The sequence below is a fragment of the Dendroctonus ponderosae genome, unplaced genomic scaffold (genome assembly GCF_020466585.1).
Source record: "Dendroctonus ponderosae isolate FM_Combo_2020 unplaced genomic scaffold, Dpon_F_20191213v2 Dpon_F_20191213_4, whole genome shotgun sequence".
In the NCBI taxonomy this organism is placed as follows: domain Eukaryota; kingdom Metazoa; phylum Arthropoda; class Insecta; order Coleoptera; family Curculionidae; genus Dendroctonus; species Dendroctonus ponderosae.
The window spans coordinates 10082506-10103959 of NW_026018611.1; the positions used below are offsets into that span (position 1 = coordinate 10082506).

Sequence of the window (21454 nt, forward strand, 5' to 3'; positions counted from 1 at the left end):
TCTTCACAAATCCAAGTCATATTAAGGCAAATATATGTTCCATTTACTACTTTTAACTCCTTTTTCAATGCTAAATATCTTTATTCGATTTATCAATTAATTTCACTGTGTTGCTAGTTTGGTGTTTGTTGCAATGTTTCAATATTTGGCCTAGTTATTATGCTGGCTCAGTAAAGAAATTCGTTTTTGTTTACTTTTCTGAACAAATATTATCGTTGACTACCTACAATCACTTTTAGACTAACATAAAAATTGAAGCACTATAATTTAAATCCCAACTCTGATTAATAGTCATGTGTGTTCTAACGGCCTGAATAAATCTGTAGTAAAAATCACACATTACCTGCAGGCATGCATACATTGAGGCAAAAGGGGGCTGAAAAAAACCTCTTGCAACGACTGTTAAGTCCTACCGGTCATTTCAAAACTGGACAAACCGGTCTTTGCTTTTATATCAAGAAATGGTCATTTTTATTTTTTAATTGCGAGAGGGTCGCTCTTTAGTTTTGAGGCGAATGACGTGACCGAACACTACCCTTATGGCTTAACACGTGGGAACGCACGGCCAGTGATGGTCTCATTTAATTTAATAGATAGACGTCTGTTAGGTTTTTAACAGCAAAGGGAACTTTATATATTTTTTGCTTAAATATCTCCGGGAAAACTTTTGGAAAGTTTATTCTGGATCCAAAACGTTGCATTCAAAGGTTCTTTAATTCGTAAAGTTTTTTTCTTAGGCGCCCAAATTTTGAAGCATCCTTTAGGTAATTGGATCAATGCAATTGCGGTAACATTAAAATCTCACATCCCTAAACCAACTCCCACTTATGTATAATACAGCGACTTAATCATATCTTTCTTTTGCGGTCCCCTGCAGAATATCTCCCGCGCATCTTCTTGTCATGCCCGGTTTGAAACAAAAGGCAAAACAAAAGCGGAGGACAGTGTAGAAACAAATGAAGAGGAAGACGAAGAAAAGCTAAATGACTCGAAACACAAAAGAGCATCGCGACAGCGGACGAGTGCGCGCCCGAGCTCTTGATAAATAGAGGAAAACATTTGCATGTGAATCTGCGCTACATGTGTTTTTAAAATCGAGCCAGGCGGCGATGTTTCGTTGCTTTTGTTTTCGGTTTTCTGTTTTGTTTTTCCATTCGTATCCGGGGAAAATGGACACGCAGTCGCCCCATTAATCCGCTCATTTTTCTTTTTTGCGTTCTTTTCATTATTATTATGCGTTGCTGAAAATGTGTCAACATCGTCTTTGTTTCAATTAGCTTCTGATTGGTGCTTGTTTCTCACAACTTTTTAGTTATGGTAGCAGAAAAACAGCAAAATAGGCAATTGAAAATCCATGTATTAGCCTGAAGAAATGGAGAAAGAGTATGGTGGAATAAACCATGCACATTTATGAACCTTGTAGGGAAAACGTTGAATCGAGACTAAACTTAAAATATATCGAAGGAATAAAATCCAAATTTAAATGAAAACACAAGTGTCCCATTTCTCACACACCACATGTGCATCTAAATAAAGCAAAAAAAATATTACCCATAATTATAACCCTTTTATGAGATGAATGGGTCGAGCCTACCTGTTCGCGTGTCAAATTTAAGGGATGCTGCACAAAGGGCTCGTCTGCACTTCAGTTCGTCTAGTATTGAAATAATCCGAGAAGAAAGTTGCCCTTGATGGGAAGGTTGTTTTATGCAACCTGTTTTTAAATGTTTTTTTGCCTCTTCTATTATTTGGGCTGGTGAATAAGGGCACTGAACAGGCTTTTACATTTTTTTGTAGTTTAGTAGTAGTAATTTTAGAAGAAAATGTTCAACGAATAAAACCACATTATATATCGTGTTTCCAAATTTGTTTCTCTTAATTTTAAAACAGTGCCAAGCAATAAATAAAATTGAAACAAAATTACTTTTGAATCAATGGGAATTTAAAACAATAAATAATAAAATGAAGCGGAAGTTTTGTTGAATTATTGTTATTTAAGGTAACGGACAATTAACATACTCGATGCTCACAAATTATCCAGCTAACAAAAAAAATCGATTCTGTGATATAAATAAATATTCCATTTAAGAAAATGTTTATTCTCTACATAAACAACAAACTTTAATATTTTTTATGTGTTAATACCCGATGGGCAGTTTCATTACACAAAGACCAGCGCCTCTAAAAGTATTTTGTTGTATATCTTATATATATCATATATCATATAAATGCTCCATTTAAGTATCATGTTTTTTGTAATAATACATTTTAAGAAGCTAATGCGACATTGGACAAAGAAAATAAAACAAGGAAACAAATAAAACCTGAAAAACAAAACTATTTAGTTTATATCAAGAAACAAAGTCAATGTGTGCTGGAAATACTAGATTTCTCAATGTTTAATAAAAAAAAATAAAGTGCAATATTACGTACTTAATTCACAAATCTACCGTTAGTCGATCATAAAAAAAACTCATTTTTCTTGAAGTGTTGAATAAATTCGTATTAAATTTAAAAACTTGAAACCTATTAAATATTTTTATAAGAGACATACGTACAAATATTCCCTACAGAAACGATAAAACTGTGGATCAAAATATTTCCTTTATGGGACTAGGCTTTGCCTCACAAATTTTAACATCGATAAGAACAGGTTTAGAATCGGAAGCATGTCTGGATCATATTTTGGAAGAACTAAATTGAACATAAATGATCTACAAGATAATTGTTCTGATTTCAGCCAGACAGATATTAGTGATTACTATCCTATTACATATAAATACCAAACTAAAAGTACTAAAAGCAAAAGTTAAAGAACCGAGCAGTGTAAGAACATGAAAAAACTGTAACTACCAAAATGTAAAAATTACTAGTTCCGCATCTAGCGAATGTTTGCAAGACACTAAAGACATTTTCATTACACGAGCTAACCTAATTAAAGTAGTTTCTTGGCTAACTAGCAGTAAAATGAAGAATAAAATCCTAAACTATCTAAATAAAAGGGAAAACACTTCGAAAAAAACATGAAAAAGGAGTGCATTTAAAACCAAACAATTGATTAAACAAAAATGTTTGTCCCTTCATTCAATTTGAAATTTTCTGATGCAATAACAGTTTTCAATTTTCTGTCAATAAATAGTGCGATCGATTACTAATAACACAATAATTTTTGTTCATTATTTTTAAAACCAACAAAAGCTAAGCAAGTGAAATAGTAAATTAATTAAGTTACTAAAAAGTGATCGAAAACCCACTTGGCTCATTAAAAATCGGACTTACTCCCGAATACACATTCAGTAATAAGGAGAAATAACTAAAAATAGGGGGCAGTTGTTAAATTTAAAATTTTCTAACATTTTTGTAAGGTGTCTATAGAAATGGGTTAATTTCCTTCAGACAAATGCACTTTTTGAAAATAATAAATACGCTTTTCTAAACGGTTGTCCTAATTGGGACAACAATGCAAGCTGGAAAAGAAATGTAAGTGGATAAAAAATGCATTATAATTTTTCTCCACTAAGCAAAAGAATTTGACATGAAATTATCACAGTCTGAACGGGGTATAAAAGGTAAACCATCAAAATAAATTTCCTTGCTCTAAGAATTATTGCAAACGTCCTCCAGTCTGTTAATAAGCACTCAAATATTTAAATAAATCTTGGAAAGAAAAGTGAAAGTCAACATAAAAGCTGATTAATTTCAGTGCGTCTAACATTTCCATTCAGCCAACTCAGCTCCAAAACATTTCTTTCTTTTCAGAAAATTAATTTAACGAAATCAGGTCACCCTTTTGTTGCTCTCGGTAACGTACCGAAGGCGGACTTGAAACCGAAAAACAGACAAAAAACAAAACGACGAAATACAAAATTACACCCTTTCTACCCTATAAATTAAAACCAGGGAGAAACGAAAGGAAGGCTGTGTGTCTGCGACAAAAACAAAAGACGTCTTTGTCTCGGCCATTTTGTTTTTGCTCCACTTAACCGATTTAATGAGGCAAAATACACACTTTCTTATTTAAAAGCTTTCTGTCGTGAATGGGAATTTATTCTGCCCTATAATTTAGTTTCTGATTATATGTTTATGTAAAGTGAAATATTTTAATGATAGGTCAATATTAAACAGTCAATATCGATTTTGGTCACTTGTCTAACTTTCATCGGAATGCTTCCGGAATAAATTAGGTTTTTTTTGCTAAAGTAAACCCTTTGGTGCAATTTAGCGACAGGCAGACTGCGGGAATTAAAATTGCCTACAACATACGAGCAAGATACATTTATTCAGTCTATAAACATATAAACATATAAAGTCCACCCACTTAATTAATCAGTAGATCCAGATAAAAATTAAATTATCCGGCCTCCAATTTTTTTCAAATTAGATCAGAAGCATTGATTCTTAATGGTTTATACGGCGAGGCAAATAAATGCAGTGATTATGTGAAACTGCTTGCTTCGGTCCAATTTGTGGACTGTTTCCTCTTCCGTTGAAAAAAGTTGCTTCCACGTTTACTTGATTAGTGACTGAATGTTCTAACAGCAGAAGGATTATTGACTAATTTAGTTCAACGCTTAAAAAGTAACAAATAGATGGAAAAATATAATTAAAAAAGACATTGGAAATACGTATTTTAGGTACCAAAATTATGATCATGACAAGTTAACAACGTATCATTGAATATTACATTCGCACACGGAAAGGTGTAACATGCGGTGAATAAAAAATCATATTTACTTTAAAGGAAAGATAAAAACAAAATTAAAAACAAAAATTAAATAGATACACTGTTAGCAATGACGCAAGAAAAACTTTCCGTTTATGCTACCAAAAGCTTTGAAAATAATAATAAGCAACTAGTTTTACTGGTTTTTATAACACACTGTGTATTTGTTGTTGAGCGAAAGGACGAAAACTGAAATTTCTTCCAAATAGTAGTTCTGAAACCACTTAGGAGCAATCAAATAACTTCTCCACACTCGTCCTGATTGGAACACAGAAAAACGTGATTTAATATTACATTTTCTATACACAATATCCATACATTCAGTTCAGAAAGACCCCTCGAAAAGATTTAAAAATGATATAGTTTTCTTTAAAATCTGAATGCTCAAGGGACAAATAATAGGGGCAGAAAGCCGCCAGCTTTCTATCGCTGACCAAAGGGGTTGAAGCGGTCAAACTGGTTTGGTATGTAAATTTTTCTACCTTTTCCTTTAATCGCTCCTTTGCGCCAAAGGGTCTCCACTGTCCCTTTGAAAAACACATGGGAAAATTTTGTCTTTATAACGGTCGTACTTCGATTCGCTAGCTGGAATATTGCAGTTGTAATTTGGAACTTTCTTATTGAAATTTTCTCTATGCATATATTACGGTAGTAAAAAAACTTGTAACACCTGCAGGGAGAGAATAATAATTCTCCAATTACATATCAATATATTTCTAAAGTATTCAGGCAAGAAATTGTAGCACATATTCACATTATTCAAATGATAAAATTTTGAGAAAATATATCAATAAAAGTTTTCCTTGCATTTTCCTTGCATAAATGCATTGGTACATTTATTAATTTCTATTAAGGCAGTCAGGAACTTATAAATCACAATAACCAAAAATTTAATTTCAAACAAACAATTACAGCTAAATAATGTTTTCCGGTTTCTTTAAAAAAATTATATGACTATATGTAAATACAATTAGATACCACACTTTGTCCGGACTTGTTTAAACCCAACTAATTTAGCAGCGAAACAAAATTCCCAAAATTTCAAACAATAAGAATATAATCAAGATGGGAAATGTAAAATTCATTGTAGTTAACATTCGTTTGCATTGATTTAATTCATAGATTTTGGGCTGTTTTCACTGTTTAAGTAATGAAGCGTTCGCAAGCTAACAAACTAAAGGAGTCGAGATATAAAAACCCATTCGAACGTATAGTTTGAGAAGTTCCGCCTGTTTCTGTTGGTGTTCGTTTTGTTAGCGGTAGTAATGAAAAACTACTGCCAAATGTGGGCCAAAATTTCCCAAGTTAAAAAAACCGATTGAAGTTAAAATTTTGGATGCTTTGGCTGTTAATTTTATTACGTCTGCTTTCGACCTAAAATGTCAACTGTTATTATCTGAAATATCAAACTTTCCGCCATTCTGAAAAGCTAATTTTTCCCGGCTATTTTTGTTGTTGGGGTTTGCTTTTTTTGTTCACGATTAGATGCCGAAACTGTTCTCGAACGTTTGAAAAAATATAATCATCTCTATAAACAATTCAATTTAACTTATATTAAAGCTACAGGTGTTTTACTGGTTTTGTTGTGTTCGTACTGGACGTTGTGTTCGTACTGGAAAAATGAGCTTACTTTAACAATTTCACACTTTAAAATTTTACTATTCGTTCCTAAAAGCGAATTTTGAGTGGTTTTTGTTGGTGCGTTGCGTCTTGTTTGTGTTTTAGTATCGAATAAAGTGCGGTGCAAAATTCTGGTCCTCGTGTTCTGTTGTCTGGGGGTATAGCAGAAGAAATGGCAAAAAGAAGTATTCGCAACATAAACCACTATAATGGCCCATTATATCGGTTTTACGGAAATATTTAGAATTTACATTTGAGCGACTTACTTAAAAATGCATTTTCAAACCAATAAATTTTATATGAAATGTAACACATATCAGTTAGCCGGTCCACATTAATAATTAGGTTACAGTTAGTTGGCGGGACCGTAAGACACCCGAAGTTTCCGGCAAACTTGCCAATTTCATTTAAGGGTTTTGCTTATGAGTTTAGCGGTCTTCCACGTATAGAGTCCTTCAGTTAATGGATAATGGAAGTTTTTGAAACTAGCCGATTTTGTTAGTAGCTGCAACGTCTGAAACAACAAATGCAATCAACATATAAAGTCAAAGTAATAAGAGATTTTCTACGGATATACGACGGTGATTTCTAGAATCTGTAAAATATGAATTAATTAAATGCAGAAGGATCGGAAATAAACTCAAAAAAATAGAGAAATTATTGTATTAATTTATTGTATAAATTAACTCAAATCAAATCAATAAAAAATTTTATCATGCAAAGTGAAAGGAAAGAAGAGAATACGGCGGCGACTCGTATAAAAATTTTAAACATGAATTAATATATTGAAATGCATGAATTGAATATGAAACTTTTTCTTTTTTTAAATGATTTTTTATAGTTAGGTGTAAATGAAAAAATATGAATCTGATGTCTATCTGAAATTCTGCAGTTCTTTCCAAAATTAATTTGATGATCGTTTTTTCAATGTTGGTGGTCGGGATATTTGCCTCGAGACAAAACAATATGTACCATAAGACATCAATAACTAAACCTACCTTTATTCAGCAATAAATAAGTCATGAATTGTTCTGCAATTATATTCAATCAAGGCCCGCACAGACTCAATTTAACATCGAAATGTTTTCGTGCTTTTTAACTTTTAACTTAGTGGAATCGTTGATTGTTTAATCTAAAAGTTTTGAAAGAACATGAAGGTTTTAGTCAGGGATTCTGAGGTATATAAAAAAACATAAATTGCTGGAAAGCTATCGACTGAATGAAATGCTTTTGAGCATATATTTATTAAGATTAAGAAAACGGTATGGTTTCATCAGAAACTTTTGGAAAACTTTTGTACTTTTTCATAATATATAAGCGATGTTGCTTCCTGGACGTTTAAGGAATGTTATGGCTGTTTAGATACATATATAGATATACATTACGGTTCTTTAGATATATTTCAATACACGATAGCTTGAAGGCGAAGCAAGTGAGCTCTTGAGATGGATTCATTAGAAAAAAAATACTTAAAAATTGGTAGGTAAACTTTAAGTCTATTAGGTTAGCAGTGAATAATTTAATATTTTTGAGAAGAGCGATAGAAGAATAGGAAAGGTTTAGTAATTAAAACTATATTGAAACTATGGGGGTTATTTTCTAACGAAAAGTGGCTACTCTTAGTTTTCAAGCTTTCGGTTGCTGAAAAATTGGTGAGACAGAGGCAGCAAAAAAATACACTTATCCATAAAACTTTTCTCTTCCAAATTTTCAAATACAACCAAACGAAGTTATTTTGTGTATTCAATTTTAATCACAATTTGAAATTTTACTGAAGCCAGGATGTGCAGAAGATTCTTCCATATGTTTACCGATTTGTCCACATTTAAAAAAATAAAAGAAAATTTTGCGATTTCATGTACGTTTTTTGGGCTACACTGTCCACTGATCAAAAAGAAACTACTGCTTGTTGAAGAGTTGAAAAAAATCGTATCAAAGTTTAAAAAAATTTCTCGATTAAAAATTTTTGCATTAGGCATAAACATAAACATTCCAAACGAAAATGATAATAATGTGAATCAATATATTTTCGTAATGGGTTAGTATCGGTTTGCCTCACAAATTTTAATTTTTTTTTTACTTAAATTTTGGAAATAATAATACATAGAAGAACATACATCATGAAAATGATAATTATTCTGATATCATCTTACCAGACATAATTAGTTAGTAATAACCCTATTACGAATAAAAACCAAACGAAAAGTAGCAAAAATCAAGAACAAAAGTTAAGAAACAAGACGTTAAAGAACGGTAACTACTAAAATGTACGAATTACTAGGTGAAGACCTTTCAAGTGAAAATTAATTAGCACGTTGCTTAAGAAATTTTTATTAAACGAACTAGCTAGTAAAATAGCAATAAACTTAAGAAACACTCTATAGAGACTCCAATTTTTTAAGATAAAATTTACTAATGCATTTGAAAGTGCCTGAAAGGGCTTTTTCGCCAAACCCAAACTAATATGAAACTTTCTGTGGATATACGGCGATGATATATATAATATGCAAAATTTCGATTAATTTAAGGCAGAAGGATCGAAAATGGACTGTATGCACAATAATAGAGAAATAAATAAAAGCAAAGCGCAATAATTCGTAGTTTAATCGTATAAAGTGAAGAAAAAGTAGATAATACGCCGGCTCGTACCAACATTTAAAACATCAATCGATAGAATGTGAAACTTGAGTTTCCTCTATTTTCTTTTAGAATATGTTTTTCCATTTAATCACTAAATGATACAACACTAATTCAATGAAGGTATTTCCACAGGTCATCCAAATACTCATTTGATGATTTTTTGCTTAAAGATCGGGACTTAATAATGCGAACATATCGATATAATAGTATGTATTTTTCATCGTTGGCCTTAAGGCTATTTGCGTAAAGACAAATCAATGTAAATGAATAAAACCCCCTTTATTCAGCAATAGATAAATCATTCAATCAGTAAAGCGTTCAACAACATAAATTCAAAATCGAATTGTTTTGGTTCTTTATTATTGGTAAAACATGCTCTGAGTTTTTAACTTCACCTTGGAAAATTAATTGTTTAGCATATTTTTTTTTATGTGAACAGATAAAATGAAGATCGCTCGACCCTGTACATGAGAACTATAAATTTCTATAAGCTGGTAACAATGAAGTGATTTTAAGCAAATATTAAGTATACGATTATTTATCGTTTCATCAGATAAACTAATGGCAAATATTAGTGGATTTTCATAGAATAAGCAATTTGCATACTAGATGTCTAAAGAATTTGAATGGTCTTCAGATCAGATCTTTCAAAACACGCACGCTTGAAGGTGAAGCAAAAAAGGACTTCCGACTGATTTATTAGCAAAAAAATTTCAAACAATTAATGGGTAAAATTACACACCCCGTTTAGATCAACTCCCATTTTCCATAACATTTTCAAATTACACCAAACCGAGTCGTTTGAATGTCGTTTTAAATTATTTATGTGTATTCCCGTGTTACATTACTTCTTATAAATGCAGTAGAAAGGTAGCGATGAGGACGAAAACTCCTTAGAATTAGTCCGTTAATTGTTTACGTGGTAAGAAAAACACGGATATGAAAAGGAGTATTTCAAAAAACATCCGACATATTTTCAGTACTTGAAAATCATGGCTGATGTCGACACTTTCAAAATCCTGCTGCTAAACCTTTAGTTTATTGCAAAATACCTATTTTAATCCTATTATTACATGCATTATAAGTTGCTGTTACATAAAAATATAAGTATATAACTCTGAAACTGAAACTTTTAAACACGTCTTTCTGAACACATCTTCCGTTTGCATAAGCTGCAAAGCGAATGAGTGTAACTGCAAAAATTGCACATTTAGGGTGTTAAACTGGTCAGTGATCCGAATAAAGAATAGCGTGCCCTTTACAAAAGGCCTTTCTTCTAGTGGAATTTGTCACCCTGCGGTGTCTAGCCATATGTTTGGACGCGTGATGACCATGCGGCTTTTTAACAGGGTTTTCAGCCCATTTGAATGTTTTTAAAGGATTCTGAAAAGGGCTCGAATAAAGATGTGTTAACGGGATACTGACAAGCACGAAAAAAGGGTCTTGAAACTGAATGGTGTCCAAATGGAGCTTCAGGGTATACGAGATATGTAGATTCGAGATTTCCTTACTGGAATTTGGTGGAGTAAAAATGATTACGTTTTAACTGATCTGCTCCAGATGTTGTGTGAAACACTTCATAGTAAAAGCAAGTTCTATTCCATGTTGCATAATTCGCTTCGTGAAAACATGCCATCTAAAATAAATTGAAATTCAGAAAGGACAGAAAATTACTATTTAGACGTCATCCCATTCTTAACTAAATACCTCCCTTGAGCCCCTTGATAAATTCGCAAGAAAGGCGATACAGTGACATTAAGGCAAAAGGGCTAAAATTTTAAGAAGGGCGGCTTTATATTCCTTCTGCATGGTAATGGCGAGACATTTTATTTCGCCCCTTGCACCCCGCTTCAGCATCTCCTAGGAGGTTTGAGGGGTTAGTCGGTTCTCTGAAGACGACGAAATTTTTCACGAGGGTGGAAATATAGCCCTTCTTAAAATGGCATTTGTTTCGGAAGGTATACGGTATCGATTAAGCGAGGAGGATTGAAAAGTAAATTGATGCCTTGAAGGTGGGAAATTTGGTAATTCCGTTCCAAAATATTCAGAACTGTAACCAATTTTGGGAACAATGGGAGAAACTTAAATAAATTGGTAGTACTGAGCTGTGATAAAGTGGTATGGTTAAATTCATCAGTATCTAATATATATTTTTTAATCCAAAACCCGCATCGCGTTTTTCTCTAAATCTGCGCTGTTTAAATGGAGTTTTCCTGTAATGAAATCCTAATGAGTAAAATGTTCATTAGCAAACTGTTCAAAAGTCAACTGAAAACTGAATATTAAGCATGGAGTCGTTGATGAAATGTTACGTTAAAGCTTTTCGAAATATATTTACATGGACATCATTTATGATGCTCAATTTACGAATAGGTATGTAATCCCTTTTTGGCCAGCTGGACAACCCAAAGCTGGAAACATTGCGGACAATGGCACAGACCGTCCATTCAAACTGGACTGGTCAAACTAGTTTTATATGTTTTCAGTACTCCTAAAATAGGAAAGGGTCAATCAGCTTTTGTACCATAACAATAATATAAGTGCATACAACATGCAACTTTGCAAGAGGGTTTAGGGCTTTACGAATGCAAGACCAAGCTGCAACTTGAATATTTGACCATGACTTTAGAGGCGCTGGAGAATTTAATTGAGATGATTTTTGATCCGATGGTCGACTTACTAGGGAACAAAAATCAAGCAGGATTCGTTGTACAAAATTTTCATGTGGAGGAACAATGTGCGGAAACAAAGTTTTAATTTTCTACCAATTCGTTACTTCCTATTCTACTAATCTAAAAATTTGTGTTTTTGTTAAAGCGTTAATAACGGTGGCAAGTAACCAACAGAAATGTTTATCAAAAGTTCTGACATTAATATTATATCACCAATGTTGCTGAAGAAATATTAATCTCAAAGCTCTTAAAGAATAAATGCTGTTTAAGAATCTTATAAACACGTCGACAACGAAATTTGTTGAAACGTGTGAGTTTTTCGGGCTTTTAAGCCGTCATACATGTACGGAAATATGCAAACTAAAAGAAGTCGTCATGATTTTCTGAAACTCGATATGGATGCGCTCTATACTTTTAAAAATATAAAATTTAATAAATTAACGAATTTTATGCAACTGAAAAGCGCTCTTATACTATGTTTTTACTCAAGCTGCATTTTACTACCTTTTATTTGCTGGATAATAAAGTAAATTAACGCTTCACTACATAGTTTTAGTTATGTTTGTCTTGAACTTATGACTGTATCGTACATAATCTCTTGATCAGAGATGGTTTAGCAAATAAAAATAAGCACTGCTGTTGAAAATATTGCCAACCACGCACTTATAGTTCATTTTTTATTACTATTTGGTTTCAAAAAGCAACGTCGTTACGGCAGAAATCAAAATATTGCAAATATCATTCACGTGTTTCAAATTTATTTGGTTAATTTAGTGAACTTTATTTACTTTTGCTAATTTAATTTTTAACACCTTTAATTAATTTTTTTTTATTTCAGATAACCTAAAAACAACGCTCAATTTCAACTGCAATCAACCAGCGCTAACAATGAATGTCCAAGTTCTGTTTTATCGAAGCTTCTACAAAATGCCGGCGAAAGTTAATAGATTGACAATTTTTCCAAACAAAAAAAGCCGATTGTCTAACATGGAAGTACTGCATTTATGCAGCTTAAGAAAACGAAAGCAGCCTAAAAAGAAACTTATCATGTGGATTTCCTACCGCATTGCAACCGAATTACGGCTGAAACCAAAGGTAAAATTTAGCATAAGTTTTCTATTTTTATTATGACTAAGTTCCATAAAACATTATTTTTGATCTTAGGAGAGGCTATAAATTATACAAATATTATCCAAAATTGATCGTCATTTCTTTGGGGTAAATTAAATGACCATCAATTTATGAGCATCACTATATATTTTAAGTCAAAACTATGAAAAAATCTTATACATTCGGCAGCCTGTCGACACCAAAAATTCAGCCTTAAGCCAGTTGTATGTAGATTTTAGAACATTAAACCTTTTTCACGGTTGTAAAATTGTTTGGTTTGTAACATAAAGGGTTTTTAAACACGATTGTTTTTAAACACGATTGTTTTACGATCGGAAACAAAATCGGTTACATCTTTTCATTGAACGTTTATATCTATTGGTGTTGAGTTCCATTTTAATTTCAATTGCAAATCCCAATTTAAACAGTTTGAAGACAAATATGTAGGTAGAATCTTATTTACCGTTTTGTTGCAAAAATACTATTATATATAGATCAAAACAGCTTTCTTATGTTTCAAGTCAGGAAGAGTTTGACGGTTCAATAATTTAAAAATCTTAGCATAATTTTGCTTTTAATGGCCTGAATCAAACACGAAATTAATTTTTTTCACTTGTCTTAAGTTTCCAATTCAACTTGCCTTTGATGATTTCTCTTATGTCGTTTCGCATTATTGTTATACAGGGTGTCCCGTAAGCACACGATCAAAAGAATACTGCGATAGTCTTTACTTGAAAAGAAGACGATCTGACCTAACTTCTATTAACAAAAAATGCATGGCTCCTCTGCTATTGATGGTCAAAGTTCTTAAAAAAAATATATCGTTTTTGAAATATCGGGAGAATGGTACGATGTATTTTAGTGAAACTCGCTGTGAATTTGTTTTTATTTAAGATTCATATTTTGATCAAACAATCGAATTCATCCGTTTTGGACAAGTGGTGAATTCTTAAGTGTCGTGGTATAAAATCTACCAGAACTTTTTATTTGGTGGATGAAATCAACTCATTTTGGTTGAAGCACTAATCACTTATTCGCAATTTTGTGTTCTTTATGAAATCTTGTAGCATTCATAGTTTTGGCGAAAAAAATATTTCTGTTTTCTTGCCACTTAACAATGTTAGATCTGCAAATGTTAGGCATTAACTGCAAATATCATGATATAAGGCATAAATTAATCGTCAATCAATCTCACAAATTCGTTTCGAATGACCTTTTCTGAATGAATGAAGAAGTGACCGACATGGTCAAAGTATTAGGGTTTTGCGAAGACAACTTGTGCATATTTGCAGTTAATGTCTAACATTGCTAACTGCCAGGAAAACATACATATTTTTGCGCAAACCTTGAATGCTACAAGATTTTACCAAGGCCACAAAATCGTGAATAAACGATTAGTGCATCGACCAAAACAGAGTTGATTCCATCCACCAAATAAAAAGTTCTGGTAGTTTTTGTACTACGACACTTAATAATTCACCACTTGTCCAAAACGGCTGAACTTGATTGTTTCATCAAGATATGAGTCGTACATTAGAAAAAATTTACAGCAAGTTTCACTAAAATACATTGTACCATTCTCCCGATTTTTCAAAAAAGATAATTTTTTTGAAGAACTTTTACCATCAATAGATCAGTGGGAGAGGAGACAGATATTTTTTGATAATAAAAGCTAGATCAGATCGTCTTCGCAAAATATGAAAGCTTACCTCCCCTGGAAAGATTCTAAATCGGTCAAATTTTCTATCTAATAGACTCGCGGGAAAAAAATATTGATTGTTACAAGAAAATTTATTTTACGCTAAAAGCAAAAGTTGTCGCCACGTAATTGTGCTCACAATTTAATTATCAATAATTGCAGAATGAGGCCATAAAACTAAGGGAGTTCATTAAGTGGCTATTTCCTTACGTATAATTTGGTGACAAATTATGGTTATACAACTCGTATAATGCCTGCACGCATTGAAATACAGGTAGGGATTAATATTAATATTTTGCCTTGGAAACTCAGTTAAAAAACAACGTTTTGAATCATTGAAATATTCAAGTGACATCAGAAAAATGATCCTTTTTTCTTTGAGTGTGACCTTTGAGTTTCACCTGTTACGCTTCTGGTTATAAGCATACAGCAGAAGGCATTTACGTGATGCCACTTAAAGAAACGTCATTCATGGGTGCAAATAAGAAACATTGATGCCTAATTTATGATTTGGTTTTTTGCCATTGTTTAATTTTTTCGCTTAATTCTTCTAGTGCTGTCTAGATACACCTTGGTAACTCTTGCAGAAATATTGCGTCAATTTTGATCTTCCAACCGACGCTTATCGAAATGTGTCTTGTCATTGCACTGAACTTTGCTCTCAACCAACCAACACAATCGTCAAATGAACTGTTTACGTTCGATTTGAACTCAACGGAAATAAATACCTCGACACATTAAACGAAATGAGTCATTACCCGTCCACACCACTGACGGTTAAATCTTCACTAAACAAAGATGGCCGCCTTAAAACTAACCTCAATTTATCAATGTCTTCAAGATAAGGCCGCACAATAGAGTGTGTAAAACATCCTTTTGTTTCCAGTTATACGCAAAACAAGGAACACTGGCTGCCGCTAAAACAAACAATGTTCCTACAATGACCAGGACCTTACATCTATTATACAATGTTTTGTTTTCCTATTTTATGTTTCCTTTATCGGGGCTCTTGAGGGCTGGAGGATTTTCTTGCTTTTATTATGCTTACGCGGTTCGCGACTGTCAGATAAAATTGATCAATCTGATGGGGGGATAACCTGTCTTAATTCTCTGCTGAAGAATGGAAACATTATTTATTGTTATAGCGATTTAAGGCAGTTACAGTGGGATCTGATATAGTTTGCAAAAATGTGTTTTTTAAAACTTACTTCCGTGATTTAGAAATGAAAATGTGTTAGCACTGGTGCGAAAATGTTGCACTTGGTAAAGGTGAAAAAAGTGCAGTAAAACGCTTTTGAAGTCTAGCTTCAAATAGCTTTTTCAACAGCAAGCGCTCTTTACAACGTTCTTTTCAAATCATAAAAAGGAGTAGGAAAATTAATTGTAAATGTATAATAATATTGCTTGAGTCAACAGTCTTCAACCTAACGATGAATCTACGTACAATTCACAACGAATCCAATGTTAAATTATATTATTATTAAATTGAAAATTCGGTATCGGAGCCACGATATTTTGTGTTTCCTACATTTTTAGTTGCTCAGGTTGCAGGTACAAAAGCAATTGACCCATTTACATCATAAAACAGGATATTCGTAGTCATTAATTTCCGAGTTTTGGAAGACCCAATTCACGCAGATACAATATAAAAACAAAACTTTATTCTTTATTTTTTTTTTTGTTTAAAAAACAAAACATTAATTTTTGTCCTTTGTTAATCCTAATTATTGCGCTGCTTGGTAGATTGAGCGTTTTCGGTGAGAATGAAGTGCGTGATCTCCTAAAATATGAACAAACTGGCTGAAACTGATCATATTTCAATAATTTTATATTATTTTTTTATTTACGATACACTCGCTACCGACAAGTGAGTCTTAATTAAAAAGTCCACACATCCAAACATGTATTAATAGTCCTATCTTTTACCTATAGGATTGCATATAACATAATGACTAGTTGAATAGTCATCGATCCAAAAACCGATGTTTGTACAAGGTGTTTCCAATTAATTGAAGGTGATCATACCTTTTAAGGTGTAACTGCGTCTTATTTGGAGCATTTTCAGTTTATTTGTCAAAAATATTACCTTCTAAGAATGCAATTTCAAATTGGCTATCGATCGAGTTTTAAAACGCTCATTGATTGTAAACTAAAATATAATTCAATCTAACAAGTAAAATATTTCAAAGTTGGTTGAACTTTTCCAATCTTCCCATAGGAAAGAAAAAACGACGTTTCTATTAATTTTGTATGAGGCAACCATGCATTTTAGCGGGCATCTGTTGGTAGCCATGTCAGCATTACAGCGTATTTGTGGTTAAGTTTTAAAGTGTGCTCTTCAAAAGATAAAATGTATAACTATGTCGAAAATGCATCAAATTAGTTTTCCTCGTCAAGAATTTAGTAATTGGGCAGACTTTCACTGTCTCAGAATATCTCATTTGCTTATTAGTATTCAACAGGAACCAGGATGGTTCGGCGCGTGTACGGTTCCACCCGTAAAAAACGATTTAAAAAGTTTTGAGTTTGACATGAATATAGTTTTATACTCAATTTATAACTCATTAACAGATGAGTTATAACTCATTTAGTAAAGTCGATTAAAGCTTAACAAGACCAGGGACTGGAATTTTAACATTAAAAAAAAGAAGGTTATTATCAACATTTTTATGAGCAATATTTTAACAAACAACTAAGAAAACCAAACAACTTTAAAGAAAAGTCGCCGCATTTTTTAACTCATAATTGCAGTTTTCGTTTCCTTCAATTCTTTCAGAACGTTTTCCTAGCGCAACGAAACTGACTTACAGTGCCTATGCATGTTGTTGGCGTTGTGAGTTGGCGCACCAAGCCATTTGCGCAACACTGCGCCAGCTTCTGAAGATTCACTGAGTTACCCAGGCCTAATTAAAACTTTTTAAATAAGGAAATGTTACAATTTTTTCAGTCTCTTGATTTAAAGTGTTTGGTGTTATGAATTTTCCCTTATCATTTTAACACGTTTGTTGAAAAACCTTGGGTTGAAAGGTTGTATGTAGTTTTCATTAATTTAAGTAATGAGCCGCGTTATCAGTTCTGGCATCCCTTAGTCAATTTGTGATAATAATAATTGGCAGAGAACAAAAGAATATATTCGTCCGTTCACTGTATTATTCAAATCAAACTTTCCCGCATACCCGTCTTATCACAAACAACAGCATTATATAAAAAACAGTATCTCCTTCCCTGAACTCATCCGAAACTCCAACTGAATTCAACCCCTCCTTCAAGTCGCTCTCCTGTACGCCCGCTTCTACGGTCAGAACGACGCTCGACGCCGGGGTATTTTTAAAAGAATCATCCTTTCTTTTCCCTCACCGCTAACTTCGCGACGACGAAAAGAAGAAGAATTCCTGAGCCGATCAATAAAWCAGCCGAACGTCGCAGAATCGCCGCCTGCCATTGGCCAGGAGAGGCCAAGAATAAGTTTTTCGCGGGGTAGTTGTGGGGTGCGGGGGGACAGCCGCCTTGTTTTTCGCCCGTTTCGAGGGCTTTTTCTCTCTTTAGTTTATTATTTTCGTCGATGTTGTAGTGAGTTTCCGTGCCCCCACCGGTCTTTTGCTTGTCAGAAACACCTTGTTTAGCAGCGGGCCCCCGTTACCCCACGCACCACTCCAAACGAGCCTGGAACGTTCTTTTATTAAATTGATTTCACTTAAATGAAGGAGTTTTACTCGGATATGTAAATATCTGTCTTCCGGCAATGACGTTAGTGAATCGGCTGGAATTGAATGCTTTCCAAATTGATGGTCTGATCTTATGACTTTGATGTTCTAATGGAAATCTTCTGGAACATTACTTACATCAAAATCAATGTCGATAGACGTTGATTGTATGTTTTCATTTACGTCTACTTCATTCATTTTTTCTCATCCCCCATTAACCTTTAACTTTTGAACTCATGTTTATTTATGTTTTTGTATGGAAAATTTTCAAGATAGTGATCCGCAAATTCAACATATTGATGACAATAACTTTAAAACAAATGGTTGCAAAGGCACCAAAATTGCAACGAAAATTATCTTTCAACACTTGAATTTTCGCGACGGCTTTAGTTTACTCTACTTCTTAAGTTCCAGATAAAAAATTTACGATTAAAAGTATTTTTACTGCTAGTTCTTGTACTAATTTTACATGAATTAAAATTGGCTTAGTTCGATGTAGCAAATCTTGTTTTGCGTCGTTTAAAACGCTAAAGATTAGGCGAAAAGGGTTAAAAATAAAGTGTCCGTGAATAATTTTGTTTTCAATTTTCAGTTAATAGATCAATTTGTTTTTGCGTTGGGATGTTTGAATTCCAATTATCATTTACTATGATTACTATTTCGTCTCAGTTTGTCAAATTGCATAAGCCAATAAGTTTACCTACTAGTGTTATAATTATTTTTATTTTTGATTTGCCGCAATCTTAACGAACCGTAAACTGAAAGTGAACTTTCGATGCCTTGAAGAAGCGTTTCTTGAAAACAACAATTGACACTCCTTTTTGTGCATTCAACTTTAATAGTCCAACGACCTCGGCCAATTTTTTAAATTTCCATAAATTGGTTGAAATTTTCTAAAATGCATTGCTGTTCTTCCGATTCAATCCTGCTGGATTTCCCTCAAGGATTTGGCAAGAATCAATTAATATGAACAGCAATTACCAAAAATATAAATGACCGAATTGTAAAGTTATTGCATGAAAATAAATAAAGCGAGTTGAACCATAGAAAAAGTTTGCAGCAGATTTAAAGGAAAGCCGCAAAAATCAATTAACGCTTACTGGTTTTCAAATTTTCCATTTTCTCATTCAATTTGTTATTGACTTTTCTTGTTTCATTTACTACTTTAGCATACCTAAATTGCCATACGGCGCAGACAATCAAATATTTACCTCTTCTTTTTTATATAAAAATGTTCTTTTAGTCGATGATAAAATTGATTAAATGAATTTAATTCAATGGAAATAAAMTGCATTGGGAATTTCCATCTGCTGATRAAWAAGATTATTTTACTCTTGAATGAAAAATTAAATTGATAAATCGTAAAACGTAATAATGTTCGAAGAAATGATTCTTAAAAATCTRTAAATTTTCCAAACTTCCAGACATTTGCTTAAAAATTGTTTTCTCTTKTACTGTTGATACTTGATGATTGAGTGGACTGATATTCTTATAAGTTCCCATCACGTTTGCCTAATATGTTACATTTGCCCGAATGCCTGACTTAGCCTCTCATTTCTTTATTTTTCCATTTGCTTCTGGTTTGGGCCTTTCCAACTGCTTTCCTTACAGCATTAGTAGAATAGTTACCAGCAAATATTTTCAGCTTTTTAGTCAACCTAAACGAAGTTTGCAGTAGTCAAAGTAATTTAAAAATGCCTAAAAACAAACTATTAAATTCACAGAATTGAATCATCTAGAGATTTTTAGTTTAGACACCATTATCATAAACTGGAAGAACAATGGCACAGTTTCAAAATCTCACAGATCGCAAACCGATCAACCCTGCCAGATTTTCCGACATTCCACCCCTAAGGACGGCGTTTCGTGGTCAAGAAAAAGTAATTTCCGCCGACAGTATAAATATGAATCCGATTAAAAAGCATCCACAATTTCACTTATCCCCTAAACTTGGACAAGGTTTTTCACTCGCCTCGGTCGTTTTTAATTACGAAATAAGCTATTTATATTGCTGTGTTAGCAAAAAATCTCGGTTTTGCGAACTTCGGTGTTCCCACAATTAGAGGTAATTCTGAATAATGGCTTTCCTTTAGCTAAGTGAATTCGTTATTCTTTAATTTACAAAATATTTAGATAAAAGCGTAATTGCTCACAAAACACAGAATTTTCCCAATTTGTCCGCTTTACAACCTATTATTAATATAAGTAACTACACAAATGATGAAATATTCGGATTAACAGACTATTATACAAAAACAAAATTGCACTGTGATAAGCACCTGAAACCTGATTTTTTTATTATTAAATGTTGCACAGTTATAGAAAAATTGAGTATTTGTTGTACCAAACAATTTCAAATTGGTAATGAATTTGTTTAAAACAGAGCAATATTTTAAGTATGTATTAATATTGAAACGGTCCAAAGTCAATACATCATGCCGAACTTTAGTCTATCAAATTAAAGCCAGTCAAGCGTAAATGCTTATATCACAGTTTTTGTGAAAATTAATGGTCTCCTATCTATCAGGGGCCTAATTTTGGAACTTTTCCCGCATTGGGATAGATAGGCACGTAAAATGTATCTGATAGTAATGAATTAATTCGCCAGAAGCTGTTCCGCTGGCTTCATTAACCAAGGCAGGGCGTTCGCGAAAATACCTTACGAGACATTAAATAAATGGCAGAAAAGCTAAGAAATACACTTTATATATCGGCGGAAGAGCCCTCTATGCGGGTTTCGGAAGATAAAAGACACTTCTTCATCAGTGGCGGACAGGGAGAATTTCAGATTAGTTGTAAGTCTATATAAACTGACTTCCGAATTAAAATGTTTAAATATCGACGTAAATGGATAAACTCGCTAACTATCAAAACTCGCGATAAAAAATTATATTCCGTTTTGATTATTCACGGCAAATTAAAGTTTGCAATGTTTTGTATAATCCAATATGGCCTCATCCAAATTTGCAGTCCAATAGAGCAAAATAACATAATTTTGGTTAAAGCTACTTGTCGTAGCAGACAAAAATTATATCTACTCTCCGAGTAATCACGCGTAACGCAAGACACTGATACGCAGAAAGAAACAAACGGAAAATGAAAAATGAAAAGGTTATGAGCTGCTTCGAATATTTTCAAAAAACCCGCTAATACGCCAAACCACAGCTTTTTTATTTCAATCAAGCACTTATGCACAATAATATCAAATAGTAGAGCAGCTTTGAAAAACTTGTTTAAATTTGCTATATATCTTGAAAGATAATATTGAAAAATAGACAAGATGCCA

At 32.9% G+C, this 21454-nt stretch overlaps 1 long non-coding RNA gene across 1 annotated transcript in view; it reads right to left on the reverse strand.

Annotated features, from left to right (window-relative positions):
- Window positions 1–21454, reverse strand: part of LOC125504311 — a 126662-nt gene that overhangs the window by 30719 nt on the left and 74489 nt on the right. The window lies entirely within an intron of this gene.